Below are 13,691 nucleotides of genomic sequence, written 5' to 3' on the forward strand. Positions count from 1 at the left end.
CTATATGATGATGAGTCAGAAGTTGAGGGGGAGAATATGGAAGATAAAGAAACCGAGGAAGAAAGTTTAAAAAGAAAAGCAAAAGGCAAAGGGGTTGCAATGACTGAAGATGATCTACATCCCCTGCCTAAGCACCCAGTCCAATCAGAAGATATCTTGTTTAAAGAAAATGTTGTTGATTCGGATGTAGCTGAAGCTGAGTCTGTAAAGACTGCAATTAATTTAATGAATGAAGAGCTGGAAGCTCTGGAGAGGGAACATATGGTTGAAGAAGCGGAGGAAATTCCTCAAGAGGTAATTGAAGCATTGATAAACATGAAAGACAAAGATGAAGAAGATGAGAGGAGGTTAAGGGAAGTTGATGCAGCAATCAAGGCTACAATTGATGCCTTCAATGAAAGTCTGAATAATGATCAAGAAAAGGCTGCAGAACCTACAAAAATTGAGACTGAAGAGCCAACAACCAATGAACCAGAACAATCAGTGACTGAACCTGAAAATCTTGAAAAAGAACAAGAACTTGGGTTGGGACCAGTTATTCATGAAGAAGATGAAACCATTGAAGTCTCAGCAGGCACTATGGTTAAGTTGATTATATTGAAGGATCTTACACTGATTCTGAATAATCCAGAGAGACATCATCCAGAGATTGTGATGGCAGCAAGAAAGGCTCAATTAGAATTTATAAATCTGAGCAAATGAGAATCAAGACCTAAAGAACATGTTGAACCAAGTGAACCCATCATTCAAGAGGTCACTGAAGAAACTGAAGAGACTCATAGAAATGAAGATTTTATTGAAGAATCCGAGTCTGTGGATGAGGAGATAACTATTGAAGAACCAGAAATAGAAGTGGAGCAGCCCGATACATCCACTCCAACTCAATCAAGTTTAAAAAGAAAAGACATAACTGAGATTAAGACACCAAAATCCAAGAGACAAAAATCTGTGAAGAAAATGGTGTACAAATTGAGGTTAGACAAACTTGAAGAAGGTAGAAGAGATCAATCCAAACAAACTGATGAACCAATGATTGAGGCTCTTCATGACCTTGAAGAAGTAATTGAATTGGATGGTGAAAGTGAAAATGAAGAAAAATTGAAGAGAGCCGAAAAGGAAAATGAAGAAGAGGAAAAATTGAAGAAGACTGAAAGGAAACTAGAAAAATGAAGAATATTATGAATCTTTGAAAGCCAAACACAAGGATATCAAATTCCTTCAGCTGTATGGCTACAGCTACAACTTCTTGATAAATCTTTCTCATGGAGAATTGAAAAGAAAAATTCAACAAATTAAAGACTCTCACAAAGATCAAGCAAGTCGAGAAAAATTTGAAAGAGAGCAGGAGTTGAAAATGAGGTTACAAAGGGAAAAGGATGAAGCTGAAAAGAAAAATCAAGAATTAAAGAAGTGGTTTGAGGACCCTCAGAGGGTAGAGTTGTTAAAAAGAATTGTGATGGAAAAGGGTGTGTCAGAAGAACAGTTTCAAAACATGCCTCTTGAACAATTAATGGAGATATATAATAGAGAGTAGAAACTGTATCTTGAAACCCAAAGAAAATTACAGGAGGAAAGGAGGAGAGTTGAAGAGGAGGTACGTGCTGAAATGATGGGTGCTCTCCACAAAAAGGGAGTAAGAATGTCAAAGTTGTTGGTACAAACAGATGAAACGATAAAGAGATGGTATGTTGAAGAGGGTCTTGATAAGATTAAGAAAGTTGAAAAGGGGAGCTCAAGTGGAACCCATAGGTCAGAGAGTGTGAGGCCTGTGCAGCCAAGAAATTTGAATTTGCCCACACATCTCTACTTTGACAGAAGATCGAGGACCTTAAGGGTTGTCACTGAAGATGAAGCAGAACATCTAATCATCTTCAGAGATGATTTGAGAAACTTTTCAGAAGAACAACTGACCAAGATGGCTGAGCTGAATTTATATGACAATCAAGTAAGAAGTCAACCATCTGGTCAACAGAGGAATGATTTCTCATAGTTTTTAAAGGATCAAGCAGAAAAGGGATTCCCATTTCTGCAGCAAAAGAAGAGAGAGATCATGAGTCAAGCAGAAAAAGAGAAGAGGAGGAAGAGAATAAGTGAAGTTCACATATCCGAGCTTTCCCTCTCTAAATCAAATAAACAAAGAACTCTAGCAAGCAGCTCTCATCAGAAAAGGAAGACCTTAAAAGAGTGCTTGGCTACGAGAGAAGTGATGAAGGAACCCAACTCAAGAGTGCAACAATTTGGAAGAATCACATACATAACGTACAATCAAAATGATGATTCGACCACTTTGAGAAATGAGTCAGGGATACCTATTGCAGTCATAAGGGAGGATGGTGATCTGCATTATATGCATCCACAAGATTTACAAGATTTGATTGATGCAAGATTCCCAAGTGATGCCTCTGACTCCTCTGAACTTGACATGCTAAAGCAAAGAGCTACATATGTGAAGAAATTGAAAGAAAGGGCTGAAGCCAAGAACAGAGGAAGAAGATAACATAATGGAGCTAATGGATGATTGATTTTTAATTCTGTTTATCTTTGTATTTGTTTGAGCTGAAAAAAATTTAATGTGTAATGCCTATGTGGCAAAATTCCATTTATGTAATGAAATGACACGTTCTTAAATGATTAATCTAGAAATCTGATACATGTGTAACTCTGTGCAGGTATGTGTTGGTGCATCTGAGCTTGTTCCAATCTAGGGGGAGATTGTTGGGTCGGATTTCTTAATAAAGAAGATTGGAATCTTCTCAACCTCCTCAGAAACGGCTAATTATGGAATACGAGCAAGCCCAGATGATCGAGCATGGTTTTTACTACTTCGAGCAAGGTAACGAATCTTTAATGGTTGATTCTTCTAAGTGTTGAAGGCTTCGAGCAAGCTACACTTCAACGAGCAAGGGTATTCTTCTATCGAGCATGGATTGCCAATCGAGCAAACAGCTTGATCATACAAGTTCCAGCCAAGTGTTACGAGCACAGGATGATCGAGCACATGGGGACGAGCATGGATGTAATAAGAGGATGTCACGTGAATCAAAGCAAAGACTTCGAGCACAGTTCAGTTACCAAGCAAGATTTACATCCGAGCATGATAAAGATTGTTGAATAAGAAAAGCTGAAGACATCAAGAAGAATGAGCTTGCTCGATGGACTTATTCGAGCAAAGTTTGAACAAGTCAAGAGGAATGAAGCTTACTCGAAGAGAATATGTATTCTCCGAAAGAGAATATATTCTAAGTAAAGTATGCTCGAGGACACTCTCCGAGCACACCTTGTATAGGAAACTTGCTCGAGCAAGGTATATACCTTGCTCGAGGTCTGAAACACTTGTATTAGATTTATCTTTCATTATGTAATGTCTAGGACGTATACATGGAATGTTAGGGTCTATATATAGATATTCTATGGTACGACTATAGACGTTTTTTTGACGGGTTTTAGGGTTTTTGACACGCATATTGACAATCTTTGCAGACGAATATCAAAAGCTGCCGTCACACAAAACCCTAGACATTCCATTCACTGTATCATTGACATATCATTTAATATAGTGAATCTTTGTCGTTGAAATAGTCTTTACCGATTATCATTTATTGTTTTGTGTTTGATAATTCTCCACAAGCTTTCATTCTCAATCATTGAATATCCTGATTCCGCCGGGATACTCAATCGGTCTTTGAGTAATTAAGTCGGTGTGTTCTTGTCAAACCTTTGCTAAGGTTGCACCCGAAAGACGGTCCTGACATTATTTAATTGAAAATTGGCGACCAAAAAAAAATCCGAATCAATTTCGGAAAACATAGATAAGGCTCGTAATATTAAAAACTAACTGAAAGCCGCTTGAGGGTAACCCGAGGACTATACCGATATATGTGAAGAGATGACAATTTTTGAAAGGTGTTACTTGAGCTAATGAAACCGATGAGTTAACCTAAAATACGTGGAACTGTACAAAATTGCCTCGAAGGTTAACCCGTAATGTATTAAAGGAAATTATCTCATTCCCGATATTTTACATATATCGAATTAGAACGAGTGGCTTACTGATAGGGCGGATGTAGTACCACCTGAAAACTTGTATACAACTACACTCTATAAGGAACCCATGAAAACGTTGAACGGGGAAAATCAAACAGTTATAACTCAATAAAATTTCATTGAATAAATTCGGTGGAATCCCCAACGGGGAATCAAACGTGTTCGGAAACCGAAAGAACGAATTACGTAACAAATACTTATAAACTATTCCCTAAAGGGGCATAGTTGGCATATTGAATTTCTAGGATAAAATTTCTTAACTGGGGGAGAATGTGACATTCATGACAAAACCGGTTACACATTAGCGTTCACACATCAAATAAGCGATTAACCGCTTATTGCGTTACAAACAAGTGATTAACCGAACGGGTCTGGTTATGACCCAGATATCCCGAGGGGCTATTTATAAGTTATATATGTCAATTATAAGCCGTCATACTGATATTAAGGCCTTAGTATGATAGAAAACCGGTTAAACGAATACATGCTCGTTTAACCACCCGCTATGAACTTAAATGAGAAAGAGAGTTACAAAACAAACTTTATATCATCTGTTAAGCCGAAAAAGACTTCCAAAACACTTATTGGGAATGTTTTAAGCAATCTGGGAAAATATTTTCGATTTTTACAAACAAATAGTATGTTTTTCTAAATTTACAATAAATTAGCCGAAAAACACTCATTTTCGCACTATTTGTCGTACCCGATAAATTTTTAGCGTAAAAAACAGAACCCGAAATAAATTTGGATTCGGCATTTCATGTACAGACACGCGAATCAAGAAAATTGGGCCAAGATGAGGCCCAAAGTGGGCCTAGTTAATTCCGGCTAGTAATGTGGGGAAAACACATCCTTAGTTTTCTTAAATATATTATGAGTTCTAAAAGCTTCCAAAACCAACGAAATATCTTCTACAACATTTTTTTTCCAGCTGAGTTCTGTCCAAACCCTCAAAACCTACGGTAAAGATTCATTTTTTTGTGAATTAAGCTTGATTAAACATGGATTTTATATAAACATGTGTCTTTGATTAACAATAATTACTTCTTACCATGAGAAAACCTTAAAAATGGTTCAAAAATATGCTTTGATCCTACACATGGTTAGGAATATTAATCATACTCTTTTTTGTCCATAAACACGGATTAGAGGGTTTAAACGATGTTTTTACGGTTCAAAAGTTCAGTTTAGAACCCTAACCGAAACCCTAACTTTCATGGCTGGTCTCTTGATGATACATGTTTGGTTAGTGATATAGGAACTATAATTAGCTTATATAGAAGCACGAGAACCCGGAAATTGGATTAAGATAGCGAAAACAGGTGAAAACCACAAAGGTAATGCCGAATTGTTCGATTGCGGGATGTTTAGGTTAAGGTTGTGATTTGCAAATTGTTAGCTCATGAAATTTTTCAGGGACATCAGGGACCATATCATTGAGTCCTTGTCCAAATTTGGTGATTTTTCGACCATCCGAGAATATTTGGCGAATTTATTACCGATTTGGGGTGTTTATTTGGGAAAAATAGTTAAAATATTTGAAAAAATATGAAATTTCTTTTGTAACTTAGATTTGATATATTATGATCACATATGAAATTTGGGGTCATTTGTAAAACCCCTAATGTGTTTTGTGTATTCACGTTTATTCAGGTTTTCGTAGTCGTTTGTGGCTCAAAAAGAGGGTTTGGCAAGCTTGTTAGATTTTGGAATTTCTATAGTTTCTTTTGGGAAGTATTTTGATCACTCAGGAATTTTGGCGTATTTTTCGGAAATCATTTGGTATAAACGAACGATTTTTGGGCTAAATATAGCATATAAAATGATTTTTTATAAATTTGTAAATCAGCAAATAATTCCAGAAGTATTTTTATAAAAATCTACATATTTTATTTAATAAGTTTTAAAATTTTCATGATCTAATAATTAACGGATAATTAATTATGCTAATTTGAAGATTAAACAAATTCAATTTTGACGAAAACCGGCATGCTCTTGATTAACGAACCTGTTGTAATATCAGAACATCAAAAACGATTAAAAAGCATATTTTTTGATTAATTATATAAAAATGAATTTTTTGTGAGAAACCTAAAAAATTTGGATAGATTGTACACGTTTTTCTCCAAAACAAACTGAATAAACGGAAACGAGCCTCGTAGCGAATCCAGACCCCTAAATTGTGATCTTTCTTTATAACTTAATCATTTTTATCAAACAAAACGTTTACTCAACTTTACCTCCCCATAACTGTTTTCCAGACGCGTAAACGAGCAACTTGGCCCAGTTGGTAAAACGGGGAAACTAAGCCAAGTTCTATTTAAACATCAGATATTGAACAACATCACAATCAAAGCCTATTAACACTTTCTGGGTGTTATAGCCACACCCAGACTAGCTCTACAGCCCACCTTAGTATAAAGATTATAATAATATTAAAATATTAATATTATCATAATATTGTATAGGGACTAAGTGATAGCAAGGGAAACGAACCCTAAGCTGACCTCGCACTGAGTGCCTACAAACCCGTGAGTTTCATGACCCCACTCTTTAAACTGTTTTACGAACTTTTGGGGTGAAAAGCATGTTTATATGCATTATCTATCTGAAGACGGTTCAGAACGTAAAATACTTGAACCTTCATATATGAAAAGTCCCTACAAACATAATGATAAACTACATGCTGATGAAAGGTGATTATTATCGTGATTGATATATTAAATAGAAATACTACAAATGCCAAAACATAATGAAATCATACGCGACAACCTGTTTATACAAATACGCTATATAATGCTAAACACAAATGTTGGGGAAATAACGTAGTCTATGACGACGATGGGGATAACGTGGTCTGTAATAGCCATGGGGATAACATGGTCTGTGATGATCATGGGACTATAATGGGTGGAAGGGCAGCCACAATAGTAATAACCTAAAGTTGAGTATAGCCTATGAGCCAAGTTCTCCTGCAACTTATAAACCAAAGTTGAGGATGGCCTATGAGCCAAGTTCTGCTGCAACTTACAAACCAAAGTTGAGTATGGCCTATGAGCCAAGCTCTACTGCAACTTATTAAACGAACTAACTTGATTATGACATAAGTGTCAAGAAAATACTGTGATTATATATGTTATGGGCGGAAATGGGGCCACAGTGATTGGTGATACATGATAAATACTACATTTGTGTATATACATAAATATATATATATATATATATGTGTGTGTGTGTGTGTGTGTGTGTGTGTGTGTATACGCATTATGTGAATAGATGTAGGAAATAATGTGTGTAGAAAATACTAATTATTTGTTTATATACTGTGTAATGTTTATGTTTACGTGCAACTATTGTGGGCGGAAGGGGACCATGGTGGTTGATTTTAGGGGGAACAGTTGTGGGCGGAAGGTGGGGGGGAAATGGTTGATGTTACGCGGAAAACGAAGGCACGTATTACGAACGAACTGTCACGATTTTTTCGTAATTTCAAATTTTATTATAAACTTATACACACACACACACACACACACACATATATATATATATGTGTGTGTGTGTGTGTGTGTGTGCATACAAAGATACAAATATACATATATAAATGTAATTATATTTTCTTACATACGCACGTACCTACAAGCTATGACTGTGTGGTACGCATAACTGACTTCGTTAAAACTTATGAAACTCACCAACTATTTGTAGTTGACCTATTTTAACTTGCTTTTCAGGTATTCAGAAACGTAGAGTAAAGTGCTTATGTGCTATCTATTTGAGTTGTGATTGATACTATGTAATATAGTACAAGCATTCAAGTTAAAAGTGAAGCAGTAAACAGACTAGTTTTGTTGGTGCATAAATGTCAGTAGTTCATAGTCTAGTGTCTGTAATCGAGTCTGTAATGTTATTTATGTTTTTGTTTAAAGCGAAGTTGTTAACAATGCACCGAAAGGTGCAGGTGGACGAAGAAGAGAAATGACAGAGACGATGATCCCAATGCACCGAAAGGTGTAGGTGGTGAGTTGCCAAGAACTACTCAAGCTCTTGGGACTTCCACAGCTCAGGGGGAGTCTGCAGGTGCAGTTGGTGGTGATGAGGTGGTGATGGTTGATGATGATGAAGATGATGTGATAGATGCGTTGAAAGAATTGAATGATGATATGCTAGAAGATGATGATATGTTTGATGATGATGTGCTGCCGATTGAGGAGATTGAGAAGATTGGCGCACAAATTGTGATTGAAGATGAGATTGAAGAGGGTGAGATAGTAGAAGAAAATGTTGAACACGAGATCCCAGATGTTGAGAAAGCCGATATTGGTACTGAGATGGAGAATGATGAGACAGAGTGGGAGGAGCAGCCTAGGTGGAAAGAAGGATATGCTCATTGGTTTATTAAGACTAAAAAGCCTGCTGTTCCAACCATGTTCAAGAAGAATTATAATATCAAAGGCTATGCTGAAGCGAAGAAAGGGATTATTTGCTGGATCTATGATGAGCAGTTGAAGCTCTTTGTGCTCAAACGGTATGACGGCGTTCAGTATTTTAAAAGAATGTTAAGGTCGTTGAATACACTGCCGGAATGTGAAGTGAAAGACTTAGCCCGATTGGGGTTAATCAATCGAAGTGAAGATAATATGGCTAGAGTCATTGAGAAAATTGTTTGGAGAGAGAGTATAAAAGAGAAGAAGTTTGAGCTGTTGAAGCCACAAAAGGGAAAACTTGTTGAGGACAAGGATAGAGGTTTAAGAACTGATGGAAAACCTTGGATGGTAATGAAGTATAAACCGATCCGGTGCCTGAAAGAAGTACCGATGAAGCTAATGCCCAAGGATGTGCTTAAAGACCTAAAGTGGTGGTACGTGGATTGTGAGACAGCAGAGGCGGTGATGGAAGACGAGGATGAACAAGAGCTCCTTAGAGTTTACGATCCGATGCATTTGGTAAACTTATCGCAAGCTGATCTGAAGTTGCTTAATGAGAAGAAAATCTTTTATATTCCTGCTTGGAAGAATGAAGCGAGAAAGTATCAAAGAGTCGTGTCGGTTTGTGTTAGAGAAGGAGTGCATGCGTGAAGATACAGGATTACAAGACAAGAGCTTAAAGATCAAGATATGAAGCTACTGCCAAGGGGGAGTCTGTTGGTGCATGAATGTCAGTAGTTCATAGTCTAGTGTCTGTAATCGAGTCTGTAGTGTTATTTATGTTTTTGTGTAAAGCGAAGTTGTTAACAAGTTCGCCTAGGCGAACTTGTTGAACAAGCGAAGTTATGGACAACTTCGCCTGAACATATCAGGCGAAGTTGTCGTGTATTTATATTAGATGTTACGGCTTGGTTTAGGTTAATCAGTTGGTAGTTCGTGAGTTCAGTTAATCAGTAAGTCGTTTGAGTCGATCGAGTCGACGAGAGTCTGTAATAGTGATATCGTATCACGTGTTCGGTTATCAATATAACGTGTTCGTTTATCGTATCGTGTTTGTTTGATTTGCTTTCTACGCTCGTAACGATCTACGCAGGGATTCCGCACCTGAGTAGACCGCGATATCTCGTGTGATCCGTCCAGGGAACCTACAATTGGTATCAGAGCGTTTGCTCGATTGTGTGGTTCGGGATATTCACGCGGGTGTAGAAATCGTCCCGTTTCGACTATTCGCGGGACGTGTTTTCTGTGTTTTTGATCATTCTTACCTCCTACCATCGTGTTCAAGCCTTTACACCGTCAAAAACCTCGTTAAAATCCGATTTAGAGATCTGCAGAAACTTCGTGTTCATCAGGCAAAGTTGCCGTCACTGTTCGTAGGGTTTCGGCGAAGATATAAGGTTAAGCGAAGTTATCCAAAACTTCGCCTACCTTCTCAAGTTCGCCTAGTTCAAGCGAAGTTCTCTACAACTTCGCCTACCTCTTAAGTTCGCTTACCTCAAGCGAAGTTAAGAATCAGCGAAGTTAATCAGCGAAGTTATACAGCAGTGTCGTCAGCGAAGTTCGTCAGCGAAGTTCTTCAGCGAAGTTCCCTACAACTTCGCCTACTTCAAGCGAAGTCTCCGTAACTTCGCCTACAGTACTTTAAAAAAAAAAAAAAAATTTAACTTTTCAGGTTTCTTACTTTTCGGGAAAGATGTCGTCGATCAACATCTCTGAGTTAGTGAAGATGGAAGTTGAAGCAGGGTCAGCTACCAAAGCCCCAAGATTGCTGAAGGGAACCGATTTCGTTGCATGGAAGGATTGGTTCATACAGTACGTCAAATACCAGGATGCGAAGATGTGGGTATACATCCAGGATGGTTATATTCCACCAATTATGGAGTATGAAGGTCGTGACCAAATCAAGAAGTATAGTAAAATGGAAGAAGAAGAGAAAAAGATGTATGAGGCTGAGAGCAAGGCTCATGCTGCTATTACTATGGCTCTTCCACAAGAGATCCTTCATACGTTTATAAAGTACACATCAGCAAGAGAGCTTTGGGAAGCTCTTGAGAGCAGATTTGAAGGGAATGTAGGAATCCGGGCTTCAAAAATAAAATTGCTCAAAACCCAGTTTTCAGTCTTCAAGTATTTGAAGAATGAATCTTTAGATGATATTATCACTCGATACTACCATCTGATGACCGAATTGAGCAAGTATTCCATTTCCTACCGAGAAGAAGAAATAGTTGAGAAACTTCTAGATGCTCTCCCACCAAAATGGAAGATGTACACTGTGCTGATGAGGGAAGACAAGGACTTTCCCACATATGATCTTGAAACGGCAGTCAACAAGCTCAGAACCTTTGAGCTTAACATGGTCAGAAAAGAGACACCTATGGATCAGGTTCAAGATCCAGGTATGTATGGAGCTAAAGTCAACACTAGCTCAGGATCGAAGACTGAGTCTGCTGCCTACTACACAAAGGGAGAGTCGGGCCCCAATTCATCACATGAGGGGCATGTGTCAGTTAACACAAATGGGGATGTTTGCTATGTAGCAGCTGGATCGAGTGGTTCTCAACCCCAGGTAAGCAAGAGTAGTTGCTCTCCAAGTTCTCCCAGCAACAACTACTCCAAGATGCCTATGAGTGTCAAGTCTGCTGAAGAGCAGTTTGGTTTCTATGCTTCTTTCATTGATTCCTATGAGAACTACATTCAAGGGAAGATTGTTGATCCAGCTATGTTGGATGAATATTACGATCAGATTGATGCTGACGATATGGAAGAAATGGATTTACAATGGCAAATGGCCATGATCGTGAGAAGAGTAAAGAGGTTTATGAGAAAGACGGGAAGGAAGTTTGTCGGTGGAAAGCCGGGGTTTGACAAGACAAAGGTGAGATGCTACAATTGTCAACAAAACGGTCACTTTGCAAAAGAATGCAGGAATGAGCGTGTGGAACGAAGTCAGGGTAGGTCTCCACAGCAAAGTGAGGGTAGAAAAGATTACAGTGCCATGATGTCTAGAGCAGATGGTGAATACAACTGGAACCTGCTTTCTAAAGAAACTTTTGAGCAGGCAAATTTGGCAAAGGTAGAAACTGAAGAAAGTGAGAAGGTTACCGGAGAGGAAAAAGCTCTAATGGCAGACGTTAATGACAAGCTCTCCGAGGTATGCTCTAAACCAACTTGTTCAAAATGTGAGAACTTGTCTGAGCAACTAGCAACCAAACTTGCTGAAAAAATTGAAGTGATTGATTTAAGTTATGAAGTTTTGGAAGAAAAGACCAAACTAATTGCTGAGAGAGAAAAACAGATTGCTGACCACCAGGTGAAAGTGGTGGAACTGAATCGAAAACTGGAGCAGTTCAGAAATTCTTCTGCTATTCTTGATCACCTTGTTAGTGATCAAGGTTCCTCTACTAAGAGAGGAGGAATCGGTTATCATGAGGTTCCACCACCGTACAATCACAATTACACTTTTAACCCTAGTGTTCAGAAATCTGTTGATTTTGAGGTTGCTCAGACAGTGCCAATTAAGGTAACTGTTAAAGAACCAAATGTTAGTAGAGGCGAAACAAGTTCGCCTGTTTCAAGTGTTGAAATTTCTGATCAAAGTCCAGTCTCGTCAGATTCGGATAAGTCATCCGAGTCTGGTAAGGCAAAAGAGGAGGTTGTGTTACCCAAGAGTGGAGAAAAAGATAAAACGAATAAAAAGAGTACTCCACTAAACCCGTACGTCCCACCATATGTGAGACGAACGGGCGGTAATATAGCCTCGACATCTAAAACACCTGTTGATAAAAAGGTTGAACATAGGTGTTGTTTTAGATGTAATCAATTAGGACATCTTGTTGCAAATTGCCCTCTGAAGCAGCGATTCAGAGGTGTTAGGCCTACTAAAGCTGAGAATAGACCTAATAGTAATTATCGTGCTCCTAAAAATGAAAACCATTTAAAATTCAAAAATGTGACTAATTCGGGTTTTCATAGAAACAAATCTCAGTTTTACACTTCTAATAACCAAACCACAAGCTATAGTTCTTTCAATTCTCAAAGGTTTGGAAGGCCTCACAATCAATCGTCAATGAGATATCCTAATGGGACTTACAGGAGTTACCGAGATACTAACTTTGGAAAGCCAAAGTTTGGGATGTATAGATCCAAGACCAATTGGTCTTGGGTCCCTAAATTCTAATCTTTTGCTTTATTGTGCAGGAACAGTTGAACAGGGCTGCCAACAATCTTTGGGTTGTAGATAGCGGTTGTTCCCGGCACATGACGGGTAACAAATACTTGTTACACGATTTGAAACCTGTTCAAGGAGGGAGAGTTAGCTTTGCCGGTGAAAGTGGTGGCAAGATTACTGGAATGGGAACGGTGTCAAACGGAAAGATGACTTTGGAGAAGGTTAACTTTGTAGAAGAATTGAAGCACAATCTGCTGAGTGTGTCGCAGATTTGTGATAAGGAGTACACCGTTCACTTTACGAAGAATGAGGCGATTGTGTTGAAACCTAGTTTTCAGATACCAGAGGAGTGGATTTTGATGAAGGCTCCACGTGAAAGAAATACATATATCATGGATATGAGATCAACTGAAATGGCCACGGTAGAATCATGCCTTTTGATGAAAGCGAGTGAATCAGAGTCCGAGTTGTGGCATAGGAGAATGGGGCACATTCATCTTCGGAAGATGAACAACATTGTCAGGAATGGACTTGTGCTGGGCGTTCCCTTGAAGAATTTCAATTTTGAAGATAAATGTATTGCGTGCAAGAAGGGGAAGCAGCACAAGAAATCCCATCTCACCAAGAAAGTCAATTCAATTGCCAGTACTTTGGAGTTGCTTCACATGGATCTCTTCGGTCCCGTGAATGCAAAAAGTCTAGGAGGAACTTCTTATTGCTTGGTGATCACTGATGACTACTCACGATATTCGTGGGTTTATTTCCTGAAATCAAAAGACGAAACGGCTCAGATGGTGAAGAATTTGATTACCAAAGTTGAGAACGTTATGGATAAAAGGGTTAAGTTCATCAGGAGTGACAATGGAACGGAGTTCAAGAATTTTGAGATGGAGATCTTCTGCCTTCAGAGAGGGATTGAACACCAATACAGCGCTCCGTATACACCGCAACAGAATGGAGTGGCTGAAAGGAAGAATAGAACATTAATTGAAGGAGCCAGAACTATGCTGGCTGATTCGAAGCTTCCTGTGGTGTTTTGGGCTGAAGCTGTT

This window comes from Bidens hawaiensis, unplaced genomic scaffold (genome assembly GCF_021521415.1).
Source record: "Bidens hawaiensis isolate Kalapana, Puna unplaced genomic scaffold, B.hawaiensis_p1.1 tig00004327_1, whole genome shotgun sequence".
Taxonomy (NCBI): domain Eukaryota; kingdom Viridiplantae; phylum Streptophyta; class Magnoliopsida; order Asterales; family Asteraceae; genus Bidens; species Bidens hawaiensis.